Genomic DNA, 21,925 nt, shown 5'->3' with positions numbered 1-21,925 from the left:
AAAACAAAGTATAGATCATGTTGTGATTAGTTGTGATTAAGTTATTGGCGAAAGAATAGGAGGAGCGCTGACAGGTGAAAATTGCTCTGGTCCTACAGGGGTAAAACCCCTCAGTGGCCAAGTGGTTAATTCCAAAAAAGCTGAAATTCAGCGGAGGACGCTATTGCGGGCGGGAACACGAAGATAGATAAGCGTGGCCCAGGCCGTGCAGGCGCAGTTGCTGTCAACTTACAAGTCGGCGGTAATGAAACTAGCTGGCAGCAGGAGAATGGAGGATCGTGGAAGACTGGCGCAGGACAGGAATGCTGCAAGCGGCTGCCAGAAGCCCCAGGTAAGTGAAACACTAATTTTTTTTTTATTCTTCAGTTCCGCTTTAAAGCAGTAGGATAAGCCATACTATGCCAGGGAAAAAAAACACATATATAGGTAGATAAATATGTGATCTACTTACATAACACATGTATTGTACTGTCCACGTTTTGATTTCAGTGAATGTTATATAGTAAATGAAGAGAATTCTGTTCCTGGTGGGCGCCATGTCTTTTGCCCAAAGTTTAGGCTTTTTTTCTTTTCTCCTCCAAATCACTGAGTCACCTCAGCCTTGCTTGTAAACACAAGTGAGCAGGGGATCGTGTTTCAGATAAGCAGCTAGGCAGGGGAAAAAAGGGTAGAGGAGGAATATATTATAGATAAAAAGAACCCCCAGCATGCAACTGTTTGGTACTGACTACTAAAGGGCCAGTGCTCCTTAAAGAACAAGCGACACCCATGCTAACCTAGAAATAAAAAAAACATCTATAAGTAGATAAATACTACTTCTACTTACATAACAGATGCATTGTGCTATCCACATAATGATTCCTGTGAATTTTATAAAGGCAAAGCAGAAAATCCTATTCTAGGCAGTGGACATTTTGCCAAGCTAATGCTGACATATCCTCCCTGACTCTTGTTTTCCCCCCTCCCTTCTCTTGCTCATTGTGTATTCATTAGCTGCCCTTTTCCCAGAGTCTTCAGACACTCCCACTGAGGTGTATACTAGGAACTGCACTGTCTTTTTTTAATTTACATATCCAATCACTGAGCCACCTCAGCCTTGCTTGTAAACACAAGTGATCAGAGGGTTTTTCTGATAAGCAGCTAGGCAGGGAAATAAATGGAAGAGGAGGAATATATTATAGATAAAAAGAACTCCCAGCATTCAACTGTTTGGCACTAGGGCCAGTGCTCCTAAAGTATGTGATAACTCCAAACCATAATAGCAGAAAAAGTTTTGCAAGTTTTGAATGCAGGATTAGCATCTTTATCACTTAATACACTCAGACTAGTTGCTGTTGATAGTTGATTTTTACGGTGACACTCCCGCTTTAACTCAATCATGTAAGGGATGTAAGGGGCCAAAATCTAAAACATAGCCGCTGACCAAATTGTTTATTAAGATTTAACATGTATTGAACAGTTTCAAACTAAGTGGCGTAACTATAGTCACCATTAAGGGGCCTGGATCCCCACTCCTCCCCCTTCTCCACAGTAGAGCAGTTTAATATTTACCTTCTCCAGTGCTGCTTTGGATCTCTAATCTTCCTGAAAGACACATGGTCTATCCTACATGTCACTTGATCAGCAGCAGGAGATAAGGAAGTATGGAAGTATAGAGCGAGCATGCAGCTGCTGGGGAGAACAGAAGAGACAACGCAGCGCTGAAGCAGGTACATATTGCACTGCTCCGCTATGTGGGGAGAGGACCCAGGAGTGAAGGCGTGTGTGTGTGTGTGTGTGTGTGTATGGCCCAGTGCACACCGAGCAGAATTGGATGCAATCCGCCGGCCGCATCCGCATGTTAATTCGCTTGAGTAATGTATTTCAATGAGCTGGTGCACACCAGAGCGGTAGGCGTTTTGTAGAAACGCATACTCCCGAGCTGCAGCATTTTTTGGATTTCGGAGGCGTTTCTGCCTCCAATGTTAAGTATAGGAAAAACGCAAAACGCTTGATAAAACGCCAGATCAGAGCGGTTTTCCAGGCGTTTTTGTTACAGTAGCTGTTCAGTAACAGCTTTACTGTAACAATATCTGTAATCTGCTACACAAAAAAACGCTACACAAAACCGCAAAACGCTTCATGATAAGAAAAAACGCATCAAAAACCGCTAGCGCTTTGCGGATCTGCTAGCGATTTTTGGTGTGCACTAGGCCTCAGTATGTGTCTTACCAGCCACATGGTGGGATTTAGATCCAATGAGGGGGCCCCATGCTAATTTTACAAGGGTGCCCCATGGGTTTTAGCTGCACCCAGGCTCAAACTGACAATGTAGCAATCAGAAACGCTGTCATCCTCTGGAAGGGGAAGCAATGCAATTTTGTTATTTTGCTGCTTAGAATGATGTACATTTGAAGCACTCAAGGGCCACATATAAATGGCAAGGAGGGCTGCATACAGCAAGGTTTTTTTTTGTTATTTACTGGTTTATCATTATACCGTAGTCACTTAGTAAAGATTTATACGTTAGCCCTTTAAAACTAAATTCAAATACCTTTTTAATTATATATATTCACTAATCACCTGTTGAACTTTGATGCAACAAACACTCTTCAGTGTCAAACGCTAGAGCACACTTGTTGGTACAGTAGTATATGTACGCCCTCTGCTGGCTGAATGAACTAACACCACCTCTTATCCTGGCTGGTTTACAGCACTACAAATGAAACCCTGTATTTCATTATAATAAATTATAGGTGGTAATTTTTTTGCCAAGATATATCAGTCTTCTTATACTACTGTCCATAATTTACTCTCCAATTAATAAATTCAAAGGATTATTTGGGTTCATTTATGCATGATTAGTTTTTAAATCCTAGAACTCACTGTAATATGTTTAATATGACAAGTTTAAGTACTGTAACGATTTGTGTCAGCAAGAAACAGAATTCTGATTATTAGGTGATCTGCAGTATCACCTATACTACAGATATATACCTGATTATATGGTGATCTGCAGAATCACCAATAATACAAGTATACAAGACAGCTAGCGTGGTAGCAAGTAACAAAGTGTAGTGCTTTGTGCAACAGTAGTAGTAATAGTTTTAGCTATACCTCACCAGAGGAGCTGGTGGGTACTAACAGTACAAAGCCCCTCACCAGAGACAAGGGCCCTCTGGTGAGAGTACAGAGGTCGGACTGATCGAGTTGGCAACAGACAGGCAGATACGGTACAACATCAGAAGGCAAGAAAGTAAAAAAGGCAGAGTCGGCAACAAAGATCAGATGAACAGAGGTACAGAATCACTGAGCGGAAGAGTAGTCAGAACGTGCCAGAGTCATACACAGATAATATACAGTATTACGATATAATTATAGCTATCAAAACAAATCCTATCACTGTGTGAAATCCCCGGTTTCCTCCCGGATCACAGCACACCGGATCTATCTAAGGTCTGAGCGCTAACACGAAGTATTCGCAACAGCAGACAAGTTGCTAGTGATTCGGCAAGGCTTAAGAAGCAGAGGAGACCCCTTCGGCACGCCCACTCCCATCAACAAATGAGGAGCGGCGAGCGTCTCCTCTGACGTCAGCCGACCGGCCGGTCAGCTGACGCGCCTCCTCCCCGCATAAAGGTCCCGTCTGTGCGCACGCGACAATGTGACCCTATGTGCTGCTGACAAACCCGTCATCAGCGTGCTAGACACCTGAGGCACGGATAGATCGCTAGGCAGGGAGATGGAGGCAGCTGCGGTGGTATCGCTGTTCACCGCAGCTGTCTCTTCCATGTTTGTTACAAGTACCCCCATAAAACCAACCTAAGAACCCCCAGGACTAAACCACCACATGTATAGAACCCAGGTTCTAGTAAACTGACAGTTCTTGGATTAGATATATCCACAAACTACTTAACCCTGAATTCTCACTATGGTTTATTCATTAAACCCTGTTACTTAAAGCACACCTGAAGTGAAAGAAATATGGAAGGATGGATTTACACAGAAAGATTTTCGCTGGTCCAGATTAGATCTAAAGACACTTATTTTAGGGCTTCCCTTTTTAATCTATATGCAAAGTACAGCAGAGTAGATAACGTATCATTGTTCCTATTAATGCCCATACAAATATACAGCAATGCATTCAACAACACGTGCTAAAAAGTATGCACTGCACAAGACTAAGGGCTCAATTCATTAAGGGCAGTTTGGTAAATAAAATTAGTTCGGTAAAAAAATACCATATTTGGTATTTTACACTATTTCCAAATTCACTAAAATTTCTTCACAAGTTCAGTAATATACCAAATTAAATTCACTAAGCCCTGCTCGGTAAGTCTCACCAGCTGTGAAGCAGGTCAGACAGGAAGCGCTGAGAGTCTTCCCACAAGTGTCTGCATAAACTGGAGCTTTTCCTGTCCAGTGCATCCCTGGCACGCCGTTAGATGTGCATACATTTTTAACTAGAGGGAACTCTTCTGTGTACCTGATTATAGATATCCTGAATATATACAGGCCATAACAATCAATTAAAGCTTATATTATCCAACTACTACTCTCAGTGCTGTTCATACCTATATAGACTCTGATTATAGATATGCCCATGTAAAGGGATACAAAAAAGCTTTTTTAAAAGTTTAATTTTCCTGCTCTGTCCCTCTGAGGTCCCACCCGCCAGTACATGAGATCAAATGGGGTGAGAAGCAGGGCTGTGTGCCTCTCTCTATTGGTTGTGGGGCTCTCCCTATTGGCTGTCTGCTACATCTGTCAACGTTTACCGTATGATGATTGTGAGTTACTGGCTGGTCAGAGCTGGAGATAAATACTAAACATTTACTTAATTTACCAAATGGTTTAATCTTTATGAATTGCAATTTCTTGAGTTATTTACCACACAAGTCGGTAATTTACCTCACTAGTTGGCAATTTTACTTTTCAGTGCGGTAATAGGTTTCGTGAATTGGCATTTGATAAGATGATCAGTAAAGTCAGCTGTTTTCTGCATTACAGAATTCGGCAATGCTTAGTGAATTGAGGCCATAGTGAGAACAGGCTCTTGCATGGCGTTAATGTTTTCACATTCCTGTGTAATTGGCACCAGGTCCTAATGGCGCATGCTCATTGTACCCCAAGCAGTTAGACAGGAACACTAGAGTACGGTAGATTTACTGACTAAACTAAATACAACTTCATTTGTCAGTCCTTGATTACACCTTATATCTCACATTTTCTAGTTTACTTGGGATTCGGTTTGGACTGCTGTAGTCATGTGTGATAATTATACATGAGACCCCATGCCTCTAGCAGTTTCACACAGGCAGAAGCATTACAAAGTATGCCATAAGTATAGTCACTCCTCCTATGCATGTTATAAGCTCAGCAAGTCTGAACCAGGGAAAATATTTCATACTCCACATATATATATTCAACCTCTTATCTAACATGCTGTAGGGCATGTTGCACATAATATCTAACATACACTGTAAATATGGTATACATCATACAGGTTTGTAACATGAAGAACCTTTAAGGATAAGAGGTAAGGATCATTGGCCCAGACAACAAAAGCTGGTGTAATACCGGTCCTCACTATAATGCCTCCTAAATCACCAATATGGAACAAGTATGCAGATTAGGAGTGTTGGAGGAATCTCACATTTTCTGATTAGCCTACGAGTGAGCAAATTAAAAAAAAATATCTTATATTCAAATGAGCAGCATTACTAAAGATTTGTACACACGTACAAAGTTGGTCAAAATGTATACAGTCCCATGCCAACCTCAATGTCTAGTGGCTAATGCCGGCCCAAACAGTTCCATGGTGTCTACTGTAGTGGTCATCCTCTTTCCCTTATACATTTCCCTGGTGTCTAATGGCTCCTCCCTCCCCTATACAGTTCACTTGTGTCTAATGGCTCCTCCCTCCCCTATACATTTCCCTGGTGTTTAGTGAACCTCCCTCACTCCCCTATACATTTACCTGGTGTCTAGTGCTCGCTTCGGCAGCACATATACTAAAATTGGAATGATACAGAGAAGATTAGCATGGCCCCTGCGTAAGGATGACACGCAAATTCGTGAAGCGTTCCATATTTTTTGCATATTTGGAGTTCATAAATAAAATATATTGACTGTCTTTACTACAATCGTTGTGTGTCTACTTGGAGGAGGTAAGTCCACCACTACCTCCTCTATTTACCAAGAATTTGGTTTTTAAGCTCATTTAGCTTCCTTTTATCCTTTTGCCGCCTCTGTTCTCCTGCATAACCTGGTGTCTAGTGGCCCCCTTCATCCCCTATAGAGTTCCTGGTGTCTAGTGGTCCCCTCCCTCCCCAATACAGTTCCCTTCTGTATTCCCCCCCCCCCCTTCCACCCCATCCTATACAGTTCTATGTTGTCTAGTGTTTTCCCTTCCCTCCTACGTACGACTTTCCTGGTGATCTAGAGTTGGCCAAACAAAATGCAAAGCGGGGAAACCACTTGCAGGCCACATTTGATGGCTCTGTGGGCCAGACTTGGCCCATAGGCCAGAGTTTGACATATACGGTATGCAGTAGATTAAATGAATTGCCCAGTGTATTCAGTATAAGCAAGATATATCCATGATACCAGGGCTTTGGAGTCGGAGTCGAGGAGTGAGTGGTTTCAATAAACTGAGGAGTCAGATGATTTTTGAACTAAATCCATAGCCTTTGTAAAAATTAGACTAAGGAATCAGAGCAATTTTGGGTACCTGGGGTTGGTGGATTAATAAACTTAACTGAGGAGTTGGAGTCAGATTATTTTGTACCAACTCCAAAGTCCTGCATGATATAGACCATAAAAACATAAAAATGTTTCCAACGCTGAAAGAAAAGTAATGGAGACAGATCAACGGCCACATAAAAGAGGCCACCTCCGCTCTAGTGAATGCACACAAGGAGCCAAGACAATATAACCTAAGAGAAGAACACTTGTGTTATTTCCCTGTGATGAGCCTTTTACATTAGTATAAGCAGAAGCAGTTTTAAACTTCTGCTGTTTATTTTCTATTCTGCTGTTTTCATTTCCTGGCACGGAGTGCCCTCTGCACACATCACAACTCTTTATTGTGCACGCTATTAATCTAGGAGAAAATGAGCTTCTTTCCATTCCCTTTTCCAGGAAAGGCCTTAGCTTTTCTACAGTGTAAATTCAAAATAACCTAATGTCATTTCTGCCTCTTTGTAGTTTGTGTTCTAACAATCCTAATGCAGCCCTTTCATCTCTTTCTGTGATTAAACAGAATGCAAAGTCCCCACGCCCCAGTTTATTATGCAGAATTGAAGAAAACCTTTCCAGGCTGTATTAAAGACAGTGTTTATTACATATGCTCTGCTTAAAGAGACACTGAAGCGAAAAAAAAATTATGATATTATGATTTGTATGTGTAGTACAGCTAAAGGTCCGTACACACGCCCGGCGGATCGCTCAGAAACAGCCGTATCAGTCTGACGACAGAGCGTACACACGCCGGACTGTCGCTGGCACGCCCACCCAGCGGGAGGCAACGACGGACCCGTCGTTGCCTAAAGTCCGGCGTGTGTACGGACCTTAACCACTTTGTCCTCCTTGACGTATAAAAACGTCAAGGAGGACAGGCGCGCTCCCGCGCGCTCCCGCGGCCGATCGCGCGCGTGCACGCGCACTCCCGGCCGCGGAGTCGGTAGCCACGGAATCAATGTATCGGGCTAGGGAGCCCGATCACTGATTCTTCTCCCCCGCTGAATAAGCGACATCTTCTCTCGGAAGCTTCGCTCTTTCTGAAGCTGTGTCCCTCTAAGCGTACATTGTACGCTTAGAGTGACGTCATGTAAAAAAAATCGAGATTGCCATCTTGTGGCCAAAAAGTAAAACTACAAGCAAATACCCAAAAACATTACACAACACCAATATTTCCCCAAATAAAACACTTTTATATCCCACCCTCCCAAAAATGCCCACATAAAATGTTTAATAAAAAAAAACAAAAAAAAACATTACTATAAAAAAAAAAAAAACATAAATATTTACCTAAGGGTCTAAACTTTTTAAATATCTATGTAAAGATGAAATATTTCTCTCTATTTTTTTTTTATAAGCTTGTAAATAGTGATGTATGCAAAACGGAAAAAATGCTCTTTTATTTCCAAATAAAATATTGTCGCGATACATTGTGATAGGGACATAATTTAAATGGTGAAATAACCGTGACAAATGGGCAATAACAATACGTGGGTTTTAATTATGGAGGCATGTATTATTTTAAAACTATAATGGCCGAAAACTGACAAATAATGAATTTTTTCATTTTTTTTCTTATTCTTCCTGTTAAAATGCATTTACAGTAAAGTGGCTCTTAGCAAAATGTACCCCCCAAAGAAAGCCTAATTGGTGGCGGAAAAAACAAGATATAGATCAGTTCATTGTGATTAGTAGTGATAAAGTTATAGGCTAATGAATGGGAGGTGAACATTGCTCGGATGCATAAGCTGAAAACGACTGAGATGTTAAGTGGTTAAGAAACAAAACATTAAGATCAGATACATCAGTCTAATTGTTTCCAGTACAGAAAGAGTTAAGAAACTCCAGTTGTTATCTCTATGCAAACAAGCCATTAACTCTCCGACTAAGTTTAGTCTTGGAGAGGGCTGTTATCTGATTTTTTTTATCTCAACTGTTTTCTTTTTCTCTGCTAGAGGAGATGTCATTAGTGCACAGACTGCTCTGAAAGACTCATTTTGAATGCTGAATGTTGTGTAATCTGCTTATATTATAGAATGATGCAATGTTAGAAAAAACACTATATACCTGAAAATAAAAATGAGAATATTTTCTTTGCTGCTAATCTTCTAGTAATTATTCATAGTACACAACCAATTCACTATATCATATATTTTTTTCCGCTTCAGTGTCTCTTTAACACTGCACCTAAACTAGGCTGGTAAGTTTCAGAGGGCAATTTAGTAACGGCATCTCCACATAAGTGGCTGGGACTGCACCGCTTCTTCATGTTTCGTCCGCCAAATGACCACAACTAAAATGACCACTTATAGTGAAAAAAAGTAAGCTGTTAAAAGCAGACAGATTTAACAGGTTTTGGACTAGTCCTTCTCCTCATAGGGGATTCTCAGGGTTTTCTTTATTTTTAAAATCATTTTCTGAACAGCATTTGCTCAGTCTAACATCCAAAATGTAAGATACTAGTCAGCCTCCCTACTCGCACGCTATTTTGGCAGTTCAGTTCACGTTTGAAAAGGATAAAATAAATACTGAGAACCCCCAGTATGAGGAATGGACTTGTCCAAAACCTGTCAGAGTTTAACTGCTTATTTTTTTCTGCTATAGTGGTCCTTTAAAGCAAAGTTCAATTCAAGCCAATATAACTGTATCCGTATTCACTCATTTGTGCTTGGCGGCTGGCTGCAAACCGTTTTATTCAATTTCCAATGGGTGGAGACCAGGCTCAGCCCCTCTGTGATAAGATAAAGCTACACAAATAAAAACTGCCACACAGTACAAGTTCTATTATTATTATTATGAAAAGTCAGCTGAGATTCGGCATACAAATAAGTCCAAGTATAAATGGAATATTAAATACAGTACATTATAAAAAGGGACCAAAGTCCAGTTTGGTGGTTCAAGCCCTAAGATGACCACAGTCTTCCCCTGGTGCCTCCATGGCAGCACTAGTGGGCAACATTTGTGTTTTTTGCCCTGATAGGACTCCTAACTAACAGTACTCAAAGAGTTAACTGCCAGAGAGGAGGAGATATAAGGCAGCCATTCCCCCTCCTCCCTATTCCTTTTTTTGTCCTCGCTACGATAGGATTCCTTTTTTTCCTGTTTCCTCCTTACCACCTCCTCTAAATGGGGTAGGTTACCGTACAGGGTCTGTGCCTCCCCTGTATGGAGTCCCTGGCTGTCCTGTCTAAACTGACAGATTGCGGGGGAGCCCCTTGTCGCATTGTACAGGGGCGGCGATATAGCTTCTTAAGCTATGCCATACTCTCACCTCACTCCTCTGGTCAAGCGGTGGCTGGGGTCCGTCCCGGGTAGTCTCCGGCAGGTCTATTCCGACTTCCGGGAACGGAGAGTGACGGCGGCCATCTTGCCGGTGATTCCTGTCTGCGTCTTGGTCTCCGATGACGTCAGACAGGAAGTAGCACACCGGAACAGGATTTAAGCGTCCTTCCTTCTCTCCAACACTACAGTGAGGCTGGGACAAGTGATCCAGCGTGGAGTGGCGTGGTCCGGCGGCTGCATCTGAGGTCTGCGATATTCACACAGGATTAAGGTACTGTAAAGCAGGTTACTTTCTTGTGTGCACCATGACAGATGTTTTAATGGATATTAGTGCTGTAGTCAGGATCTTAGCACTCATGGTACGCAATTTACTTTTTTGCAGCTACCATTTAAATAATGGGGCGCTCTTCTAATAAAGATCATCAGTCTAAATCAAGGTAAGGAGAGGGTAAGTGATAATTTAAAGAGGCAGGATCCTAGCCGGAGGGTCCATTCTAATTAGGCTTTGTTTTATCTGTTATAGCACCCATAAAAGGGTAGAAGAGGCAGGAAGACTTTCCCCTTCAGCAAGGCAAGAGTCAGCTGGAGAAGGAACTTCTATGCAAGAGGTTGCAAGATCATCCTCCACACATGACAAATCAAAATCGCATAGTGACAAGAAGAGGGCAGAGTCACCTAGTCGCTCTTACAAGCATCACTCTCCACAGAGATCCCATTCTAAGAGACCTAAAGAGAACCAGTGTTGGGTTTGTGGCAAACCCAAGATTCCTGGCAAAATGGTCTGTGAAGCTTGTCTCAGTGATGTAACAAACGAAAATCAGGACTTATCAGCTATTATCAAACAAGTTGTTAAGGATGCTATGTCAGAATTAAATAAACCTACAGCAGTATCTGCTGAAAGTTCTCCTCTAGAACAAGAGATTTCAGAGGAATCAGACGCTTCTGAAGACTTAGACACAGAATTTGAATTTGCGAAAGTTCCTCCTTTCGTAGCCCAAGTCAGAGACACATTGGGGTGGGAAGATGAGCAAGACTCAGCAAAACCAAAAAGAAAACGCTTCTATAAAAGATTGGACAAAAAGCAGCTTTCCTTTCCTTTTTTAGAAGAAATTAAAGAGTTAATCCAGCTTGAATGGTCAAAAGCAGTCAAAAAACCATCCTCCAGAAATAGGTTACGTAAACTATATCCGTTTGATGAAATAGATGAAAAATTACTGACTTCCTATCCAGTCGTAGATGCTTCTCTTATGAAAGTGGTTAGAAATGTAACTCTTCCAATTGAGGATTCAATACTCTTTAGAGATGTATTAGATAGGCAGATAGACTTAGATCTTAAAAAAGTATATTTATCATCTGGAGAAGCGGCTAGGCCAGCAGTTGCACTCGCAGCTGTAGCGAAAGCAAACAGGATATGGATCGATAACATAGAAAAAGCCATTAGGAGGGATGCAGATAAGGAATCTTTAATTGCCTCTCTAGAAGACTTGAAGTTATCCTCTGATTTTATGGGAGAAGCTTCCATTGATGTGGTACGTTCTTCAAGTAGATCTATGTTGTTCTCTGTTTTAGCAAAGAGAACATTGTGGCTTAAACCATGGGCAGCAGACATTGCTTCGAAGCAAGCTTGGTCCAAGATCCCTTATGATGGGAAGAGTCTCTTTGGATCTAAAATGGACGAGGCGATAGCTAGAGTGACTGGTGGTAAATCCGGTTTGTTACCACAAGACCGAAAGATGGGGAGGCAAAGGTTTATCCAGCAGAGACCACAGCAGTCTTCAAGATTCAGAGAAGCAAAATCATATAGGCCTGGCAGAGCATTTAACAGAAATTGGAGGAATACTCAGACAAGTTTCTCTAAGGTAAACAAACCTAGGAGCTCTTTCACTCCCAAAGAAGACCAGAAGTCTTTTTGACAATTTTTGTCCTCAAATGGATCTGGTAGGAGCTCGACTAAAGAGCTTTGCTTCCGTTTGGGGAGAACACTTTCAGGATCTTTGGGTGCTAAAAACTGTTTCGCAGGGCCACCAGTGGAAGTTCAAAACCTCTCCTCCTATGCCAAGGTTATGTCAGACGAGAATTCCTCAATCAACTCACAAAAAAATCATTCTGCAGGATTATGTGAGAACTTTGATCCAGCAGGGGGCAGCAGTTCCAGTTCCACATCTGCAGAGGAACTCAGGGTTTTATTCACCAATATTTATGGTAAAGAAAAAGACAGGGGACTGGAGACCAGTCCTCGATTTAAAAAGACTAAATCACTTTATCAAAGTCCCAAAATTCAAGATGGAAACCTTAAATTCAGTAACAATGATAATCCATCCTGGAGACTGGCTCTGCTCAATAGATCTAAGAGACGCCTATTTTCATGTGCCCATACATCCTTCATATCAGCGCTTTTTACGTTTTGTGGTGGCAGACCTCCACCTACAGTTTACATGTCTCCCCTTCGGGCTAGCTACCTCCCCAAGGACGTTTTCAAAAGTATTGCTAGTAGTAATTGCTCATCTGAGAGAAAAGGGAGTGAGGATCGTGCATTATTTAGACGACATCCTACTGTTGGCTCAGAGTCGGTCGGCACTGTTAGAACATCGAGACCTAACCATTTCAACCCTGATGAAGTTCGGCTGGTTGTTAAACGAGAAAAAGAGCCAATTAACGCCTACCCAACAGCTAGTCTTTCTAGGAGCCCAGTTTTGTACAATAAAGAACACGATTGCCTTACCACTAAGCAAAGTGAAGCCTTTGATCTTCAAAATGAAAAAAACTCAGACCGAAAACTCTCTTCCAGCAAGGCAGTGTATGTCAATAATAGGTTCAATGTCGTCAACCATACCCATGGTGAGGTGGGCGCATTGGAACCTTCGGCCGTTCCAGATGGGTTTCCTGAGTCAGTGGAGAAACCACGATTTCAATCAATTGATATTTATTACAGATCAGATGAAGACCAGTCTCATCTGGTGGCAACAAGAGAAGAATCTCCTAAGGTGTCACTCTCTCCTGCAGGTTCATTGGAAAGTTATTACCTCAGACGCCAGTCAGAGGGGATGGGGGGCGACATACCAAGAGTGGGCAGTTCAAGGAGTGTGGAACAGTCGGACACTTCATCTAGTATCCAATGTCTTGGAAATCAGAGCTGCTCATCAAGCATTATGCGCCTTTCTCCCACTTCTCAAGGGACATTCAGTGCTCATGCGATTAGACAACAAGGTGGCGGTTGCTTATATCAAGAACCAAGGGAGCACGAGGAGTATATCCCTAATGGAGGAAACTCTTCCGATAATGACGTTGGCAATGAAGTATCTAACCAATATCTCTGCTGTATACCTTCCAGGAAGTCAGAACCAATTAGCGGACAATCTGTCGAGGGTTCGTTTAGACAACAACGAGTGGTCTCTCCATCCAGCAGTGTTTACACTAATCACGGATACTTGGGGCATCCCAGACATCGACCTATTCGCATCGGAAATGAACAAAAAGGTGCCAGTTTTTTATTCGAGGTTTCCGACTCAAGCGGCTCTAGCATCAGACGCTCTAATTCAGGACTGGGGCTTCAGCAAAGGCTATGCCTTTCCCCCCATTCCTCTGATTCCAAAATTTCTTCGGAAAGTGAGCAATTTCAAAGGAACAATCCTGGCTGTAATCCCGTATTGGCCAAGGAGGCCATGGTTCTCACTTCTTCTAACACTATCTCGAGGAACATTTCTACATCTTCCAGTGTTCCGGGAATTGTTGTCCCAGAGGGATTTCCTGCACCCGAATCCCCAAAGATTAAATTTAAAAGCTTGGAAGTTGAGAGGGATAGACTTCTAATAGCAGGTTGTGATTCCTCAGTGGTACAGACACTTATTGCAGCTAGAAAACCAACTACTAGAGTTCTTTATGATAGAGTTTGGAAAAAATTTCTGCAGTTGGCAGCAGAGGAGTCATTCGATCCGTTAAAACCACAAGTAAAGGACATTTTACTTTTCTTACAAGGGGTCTAGAAATGAAACTTTCTCAGTCTACCTTAAAGAGTCATGTGTCAGCACTGTCAGCAGTCACTGGGATACAATGGTCCGCAAATATGCTAATAAAACAATTTCTTTCAGCTGCAATAAAACTTAGTCCTCCTATCAAGAGTAGATTTCCTAAATGGGATCTGTCACTAGTCCTGGACTTTATCTCCTCTTCACCTGTCTTCTCTAATACTGAAAAAATGTCAATACAAGATTTAACAACAAAAAACGCATTCTTAATCGCAATAACTTCAGGCAAACGGGTTTCAGAAATCCAAGCACTGGGATATAGAGAGCCCTATTTAACAGTTTTTGAAAACAGAGTAGTAATGCTTCCACTGGATTCTTTTAGACCAAAAGTTTCTACCCAGTTCCACTTCAATCAGGAAATAACACTATCCAAATATGTGGATCCCGAAGGGAAGGTAAATCCTCACCCATTAGATCCTGTACACTGTATATGTACATATATTGGTGCTACCAGAGACTTTAGAAGTTCTGATAATTTGCTAATAATACCCTCAGGATATAACAAGGGTAAAGCTGCCACCTCTAGAACTATCGCTAGATGGATTGTGTTGTTTATCAAAAGAGCGTACAAGGACAGGGGGTTGAATCCTCCATCTGAACTTAAGGCCCATTCTACGAGGAGCATAGCTTCCTCCTGGGCGTACTATGGAAAGGTTTCTTTGGACACGATTTGCAAGGCGGCCAGCTGGGCCTCTCATAATACTTTTGTTAAGCATTATAAAATAGATCCAGCATTGTTGTCTGCAGCAGAGTTTGGAAAGGCTGTAATTTCCTCTGCAGTAAATGCAAAAATGTGAATTGTATTCTGTTCTTCTTTTGTTTTGTTATATTAAAATTATGTTTGAGCATCCCACCCAAGTGTTATTATGTTTCATAGTTAGGGCCCACTAGTGCTGCCATGGAGGCACCAGGGGAATCGGAAAATTGTATACTTACCTTCGGTAATTTTCCTTTCCTGGTGCATCTCCATGGCAGCATTGGTTCCCGCCCTTTTTTCGCTCGGACATAGTAATAAGGAATAGGGAGGAGGGGGAATGGCTGCCTTATATCTCCTCCTCTCTGGCAGTTAACTCTTTGAGTACTGTTAGTTAGGAGTCCTATCAGGGCAAAAAACACAAATGTTGCCCACTAGTGCTGCCATGGAGATGCACCAGGAAAGGAAAATTACCGAAGGTAAGTATACAATTTTCCGATTTTTGGGGGATTTAATGAAAACTATCCAATTTTTCAGTTGATTGAGGCCCCGTTCACATTGCGTTGCGCTCTTGCCCACGCTCAGCGATAATTTTTTTTCAAATCGCTCTGCGTATTATAAGCGCTTTAGCAGAGCAATTATTTAAATCACTTCCTGACATTAGTCAGAAAGTGATTACTTTGCCCACGGGAATGAATAAATACAATGTATTTATTCATTAAGGCGCTGGGAAAATCGCTATACAAAGCGCTTTTTCAAGAGCTTTGCGATTTCCCTATACCTTCCTTTCAGGACAAATCACCCTGAAAATGGTACATGCAACGCTTTTGTCAGCGGCAAGCAAACGGAATGCCCCAATGAGAACTATCTCATTGGGAAGCATAGTGTAAGAGCTTTAAAGAGAACCTGTACTGAGTAAAAATATTTAAAATAAACACATGAGGTAACTTCAAATGAACATTGCATAGTTACCTTGCCATCAGTTCCTCTCAGAAGCTCACCATTTTCTTCTGACAATAATCCCTTCCAGTTCTGACAATATTTTGTCAGATCTGAAATATATCAGTTGCTGTCAGTAAAATATCAGTTGCTGTCAGTTATAGCTGAGAGGAAAACTGATGTACCAGGTAATGTCCATGTTTCCCTATGGCTCAAGTGGGCGATGTTACAGGGTAACTGTGTGCTGACCAGAAAGCTGTTATGGGTAATGGCCATTTTCAAAATGGAGGACAGAAAATTCCCTTGATCACAGTGAACAAATAGGACGCGGGACAGGAGAAAGACACTGAGGAGTAGACTACATGGAAGGTAAGTATGACTTGTGTATGCTTATTTTGACTTTTAATTTTCAGTTCAGTTTTTCTTTAAGGGGGATGTGTACAAATCGCCTGCGCTTAAAAAAATCCAATAAAAAACCTATAGTGTGAACGAGCCCTGAAAGTGTGTGTTTGAGAGTTGCCGTAATTTTCATAAAAAATAAAATAAAATTATAAATATATATATATATATATATATATATATATATATATATATATATATATATATATATATATATATATATATATGCACACACACACACACACACACACACACAGTATATATATATATATAGTGGAAAAGTTGGTTGGATTGAAAAACATTTCGCTCAATAAATCAACTTTTGATACTTTCGATTTTTAACATGGATTTTTCAAATGTCACATCTCTATACATCTATCAATATCTAATGCCATCATCATTCTCTGTGTAGCATGACGATTACCACTGAACATTACATTGCTACTTAAAACTTTATTTAACACACTTTTTTTTTCTGCAACCACTCATTGATTTCTGTTTATGATTTACAATAATTAAATAAACCAAATACAATATAGTTACAATTTGTTATAATACAACCTAACAATCACTTTTCTCATGTATATTTATTTTCACATTACACACCAAACTTATTCCATTTTTGTTTATACACACACACACACACACACACACACACACACACACACACACTTTATATCATAAACAAAAAGGGTGGAATTATTAAACACCACATCTAATCTCAAAAAATAAATCAATAAATAAAATTGAAATCTGCAGATTATATATTGGTAAGGGGGCCAAGTGAGAGAAAAATAAGCATTCACTACTGCATTCTGGGGACAATATTCCCCATACTAATATGCCCCATATATGGTGACAGGGGCAAAAGGCACCACTGGGGCAGACACCTCGCCTGCCTTAGGCGGCTCCTCTACGGTTACTTTTCTTAATCAGTATTAAGGAATACATTTAGCATTATTTCTTAATCAGTAACTCTCAACTAGTCAGACATCACTTTAATTAAAAAACAACAACAACAAAAACCTCTATACCAGGCATGGGCAAACTTGGCCCTCCAGCTGTTAAGGAACTACAAGTCCCACAATGCATTGCAATAGTCTGACAGCCACAGTCATGACTCATAAAGGCAAATGCATTGTGGGACTTGTAGTTCCGTAACAGCTGGAGGGCCGAGTTTGCCCATGCCTGCTCTATACGGTGAAAACTGCTTTAATACTGCTAATAAATCAAATTGCACATACAGTAGAGAAGAGAAAAGGCTTGAGTTTGATTGGCCTCTTCCCAGCTCACAGGCCTCTGACAGTTGCCCTGGTCGGGTGCCATGTCGTTTTATTTACCTCATTCAATTTTAAGTTTAATTGGGTTTTAAAGGAGTTGTGCTCTTCTCAGCTCAAACAGCCAAACGTGTACCGAAGTTCAGGGTTTTTTATTGTATACAGTCTACTTGCACATGACTGGGTGTTTACACTTAAAGTAAATGTTCACCATTTTTCAGGGCACATCTTCTTTAATAAATCACCTCCATAGAAACATATGTGCTACAAATAGTTAAACCAACAGCAGTCTTAAAATAATCCAGCAGTGTGTCTACACACTGATGTACATGTTACATAACTGCAGTATGTCTATGTGGCATGTAAAAAGCCATTGTGGTGCTGATCCGGGCACAGAGGCGATATGATAATTCCATCCTATTATGCAAATAAACATGGGATGAGAGTTATTTTCAAGGACTTAGTTCCAAGTTTATATAACTGAGAATTTATCGCTTAGATCCCACAGCCCTTTATGTAAAACAAGTGATAACAAGGGGTTTACACCGTCATGAACAAAATATCCATATTTACAAGTACCAAGACAAGCAAGAGGATATTTGGCCACAAAGTGCAGATGATGTTTGGGTAATTCAAACTTTCAACAACAGTGTGTCATAACATTTGTAAAGCACGAAGATGGAGCTATTACAGTGTTGGATATGTACAACCTAGCTAACCATGAGTATGCAGATTTTGAAACATGTACTTTATGATCATTTAGCATAAAAAAAAAATAAAAAATAATATTCATTTTTAACTCAAATATACAAAGAATTTCAAATCAATCATAATGCTATATCTGCAATTATCAGCTGTGGGATTGTCCACATGTGGCATGGTACGTATGACCACTTTGTCTGGAGCGACGGTGAATTGTGGGCTGTGCATTGAAAGCACTATTTATTGGCCCCAAAGTGTAATGAAGGGGAGTGGTCGCCCACTACATGTGGAGTAATCCCAGTCTCCTTCCAGCCTACACGATCTTCTGCAGTGGACTAATCACTTCCTTCTAGGTACGTGCCACCATTACATATTGTTTGTACAGTTTATGTTGTCCAACGTTTATTTGTTGGTCTGTCACTCAAACGTCTGATTCCCATCATTGTATAACTCTCACGATATGCACGGTCACTTTCTAAGTTTAATTGTTTTGTCCTGCATGTTGGTTTCATCATATATTGAGGTATTTCACAGGATGTGCATCCGACTTAATTATTAGATCAAACAGATAAAATTTTGGTTGTTCTTGCAGAGATCAGGCAGATGTAGAGACAGAGGCAGTATATTTATAAACATAAAGTGACCACTAGGTGGCATGCCCCAAACAAGATCTGCAGCACTGTACAACAGCTAGAAATAAGATTAAAAGAGAGAGGTACTCTTCTGTTTTCTCCTAGGAAATAAGTAGGTGAGACTTATCAGGCTTTTACTAACCACACACATATTCCCATCAAGCATGTGATCAATGGCAAAAGCACTGGCGGAATTGTAATGGTGGATCATCCTCTGAGTCACAGACACATGCAATCTCAAGTTCAATGTAAACAAAATGCAGTCACCTAAAGAGCAAACTGTGCCTGGTGCTGCAGAGAGGAATCATATAAATGGTTTTCTCCCTGAGTGATCGGGGCCAAAGGGGAAGGGGGACCTCAGGGCCAAAGGAGAAGAGATGGATGAAGGAAAGTAAGGATAAGAAGGAAGGAAGAAAGGATAGGGATGGGAGAGAGCCATTGAGGCCCAGAGAAACATATGCCCTGGTCCTATATATCCAAGCTGCTTCACACTAGCAAGTTTTGATCCCAGTTACCCACTCATGGATCAGGGTGAATATGATGAAGGGATCAGAAGGAGACTAAATGTTTCATACACACACTCTAGAGGGAACTCAGCAGAGAATCTAGCATATGTACAGCCACCCTGGTACACTGCCAAAAGATCCAGAGTGCCAGATCATCTGTGGGAACGCATTGTTCCCCTTCTCACCCTGCCCGCTGGAAGCTGCTCCATACGGTCATCCCTCCTCCCTTCTTCACAGAGAGAGTGTGCGTCACTCTGGTATACCACAGCAACACGTCCATCTGCACGGTGCTGGTTACCCATATTGTTGCACACAGGATCAACCTCAATCCTGATGGGTGGCCCTTATTTAAGGTGTGACTTGTACACCCCCCCCCCAAAAAAAAAAAAAAACCTGCAGAGGCCTTTTAAATTGAACTTTTTTTTCTACTTCATGGTATTTATGGTAGTCTTTCTACTTTTCCAGTAAAAAGTTCAGCACCTTTACCACTTCTTTTATTCCGATTTAAAGTGTACCTGTGGGAAAAAATTCCAAAGATGAATACTTACCTCAGTAAAGGGAAGCCTCTGAAAACTCCAGAGGCTTCACCCATTCCTCTTTCAACCCACTGATGGGATCCTCTGAACATTTGGGACAAGAGCTTGTCAGGTAGGTTTGTGTGGCCACGCTCCCTTCCATGTACAAGCGCAGCTGCACTGCACAGGCGCAAGGACAGCCTGCGTTCGCGCAGCGACACGGAGCTGTTTGTGCACAGCCATGACACGGGCCATCTTTGAGCCTGTGAAGTGCAGCTGCGCTTCATTAACAAGCCATGAGAAAAGTTTTGCATTAATATAGTGGCTAATTATGAAGATAAATTAACACACGTACACTATTGTGCTAAAACTGCCATTTGGTAATACCAATATGATTTTCTGTTACATGGCTCACTTAAAGACATATACACACCTATTTATAAGAGGCTGACAAGCAGATTCAAACCAGAGCTGACAAACTTAGTTATCACTTCTGGAGGCAAAGTAGAGCATAAATGTTTCATTCTCATTAGAAGGCTTTTCACGCCAACGTAGCAGGTCTAGACCTGAAAAGTGCAGTAAGGATCAAAAGAACAAAAGTCACTGATGAAAACAATCCTGCATCTTGAGCTCACAACATGTCAGTCTCAGTCTCATGTCTGCGCTTGAATACGTTTTGAAGATCCACAGCGACATCAATTATTCTCATAAAATGCCATACGCCTTTTAAAGCGGTTTGGCTGAATCTGTCTGTGTGTGCAGAATACAATACTTTAGCATCAGGAACCTAATGTTACTATTTAAGGCAATTCGCATGCTAATAATGGTCTCTGAATTTTCCCTGAAAATCCTGAAAATAATATGTTGTGTTTAGAAAATTAGTATGAATGTTAATGGAAAGGGTTAATGATTAAGTCAACAATGCTGGTAAAAGAAGTTGAGGTTCCAAAATCATTGGTTCTACAGAATACCCAGATAGCTCATGGTTACCCAGAACCACTATGAGAATATCAGAGGCTAAAAGAGACCTGATCTAGTGAATTGACGTAATGAATTTATGCCTCCTTATTTTCACTTTATCGATATAATTACTTCTTAGCAGCAGTAAAAAAAAAAAAAGTTAAAGCGTCTGTGACTTAGTTTTTAACACAAATTTAGTTTAATTTTAACTGCTAGTAATTATTACGACATCCGTTATTGTGAGGAGGAGGTAAAGAAGAGTATTTTCAATAAAATTTAATTTCATGCCCATGAGATCTAATTAACCTCCTTGCCGGTTATCCCGAACACAGTTCGGGGTAACCTGCGCAGGAGGATTTCTCAGGCCCCGCTGGGCCGATTTGCATACATTTTTTTTCCTACATGCAGCTAGCACTTTGCTAGCTGCGTGTAGTACGCGATCGCCGCCGCTCGCCGCCGATTCGCCGCTACCCGCCGCGCCGTCCCCCGCCCCAGACCCCTGCGCAGCCTGGCCAATCAGTGCCAGGCAGCGCTAAGGGGCGGATCGGGATTCCCTCTGACGTCACGACGTCCATGACATCGGTGATGTCATCCCGCCCGGTCGCCATGGCGACCGGGGAAGCCCTGCAGGAAATCCCGTTCTCAACGGGATTTCCTGCATACTCTGATCGTCGAAGGCAATCGGAGTGGGTGGAGGGATGCCGCCGCTCAGCGGCTATCATGTAGCGAGCCCTGGGCTCGCTACATGATTTAAAAAAAAAAAAAAAAGTGCGGCGCTGCCTCCTTGCCGGATTTTTTAGAACGGCAAGGGGGTTAAGGCAGTGTTGCAAAATAATGGTGGGCACACAAAATATTGACACTTTGGGCACAATTTTGACATTTTTCCTCAGTCAGGCCAGAAACCCACTAGGAGTGATTTCTAGTGATTTGAAAAAGCTCTTGCTAATGCAATGCTATGGGGGATTTTTATAAAATCACATCGCTCAAGTGGGATCACACCCATTGCACTACATTAGCATGAGCTGCTCCAATCGCAAAGCACTCAGAAAATTGCTCCTAGTTGGGTTTCTGGCCTCTCAAGGCCTATACACACGGGATACAACTGTTGCTGGAAACACATGGCGCGTGCATGTTGCAGCGACAGGTCCTCTGTGTGTATGAGGTGCGCGCAAGGAACTGTTGCTAATCAGAGCTGTCGCCAGGCGATTGAAACAGCTGTTGCAGGAACCGTCGCTAGTCTCAAGTCGGTGCGGTCGTGTGTATGCTATTCTCTA

At 41.6% G+C, this 21,925-nt stretch overlaps 1 protein-coding gene and 1 non-coding gene across 3 annotated transcripts in view; one reads left to right on the top strand and one right to left on the bottom strand.

The window, feature by feature from the left end:
• Positions 1-21,925, bottom strand: part of RASSF3 (Ras association domain family member 3) — a 218,750-nt gene that overhangs the window by 139,737 nt on the left and 57,088 nt on the right. The window lies entirely within an intron of this gene.
• LOC137564845 (U6 spliceosomal RNA) lies at positions 5,970-6,076 on the top strand. Its single transcript, XR_011030909.1, has one exon. It is a non-coding gene; the product is annotated as a U6 spliceosomal RNA (small nuclear RNA).

This window comes from Hyperolius riggenbachi, chromosome 3 (assembly GCF_040937935.1).
Source record: "Hyperolius riggenbachi isolate aHypRig1 chromosome 3, aHypRig1.pri, whole genome shotgun sequence".
Lineage (NCBI taxonomy): Eukaryota > Metazoa > Chordata > Amphibia > Anura > Hyperoliidae > Hyperolius > Hyperolius riggenbachi.
The sequence above is the reverse complement of the archived record's forward strand: the minus strand, read 5'-3'. Positions and strand labels throughout refer to the sequence as shown.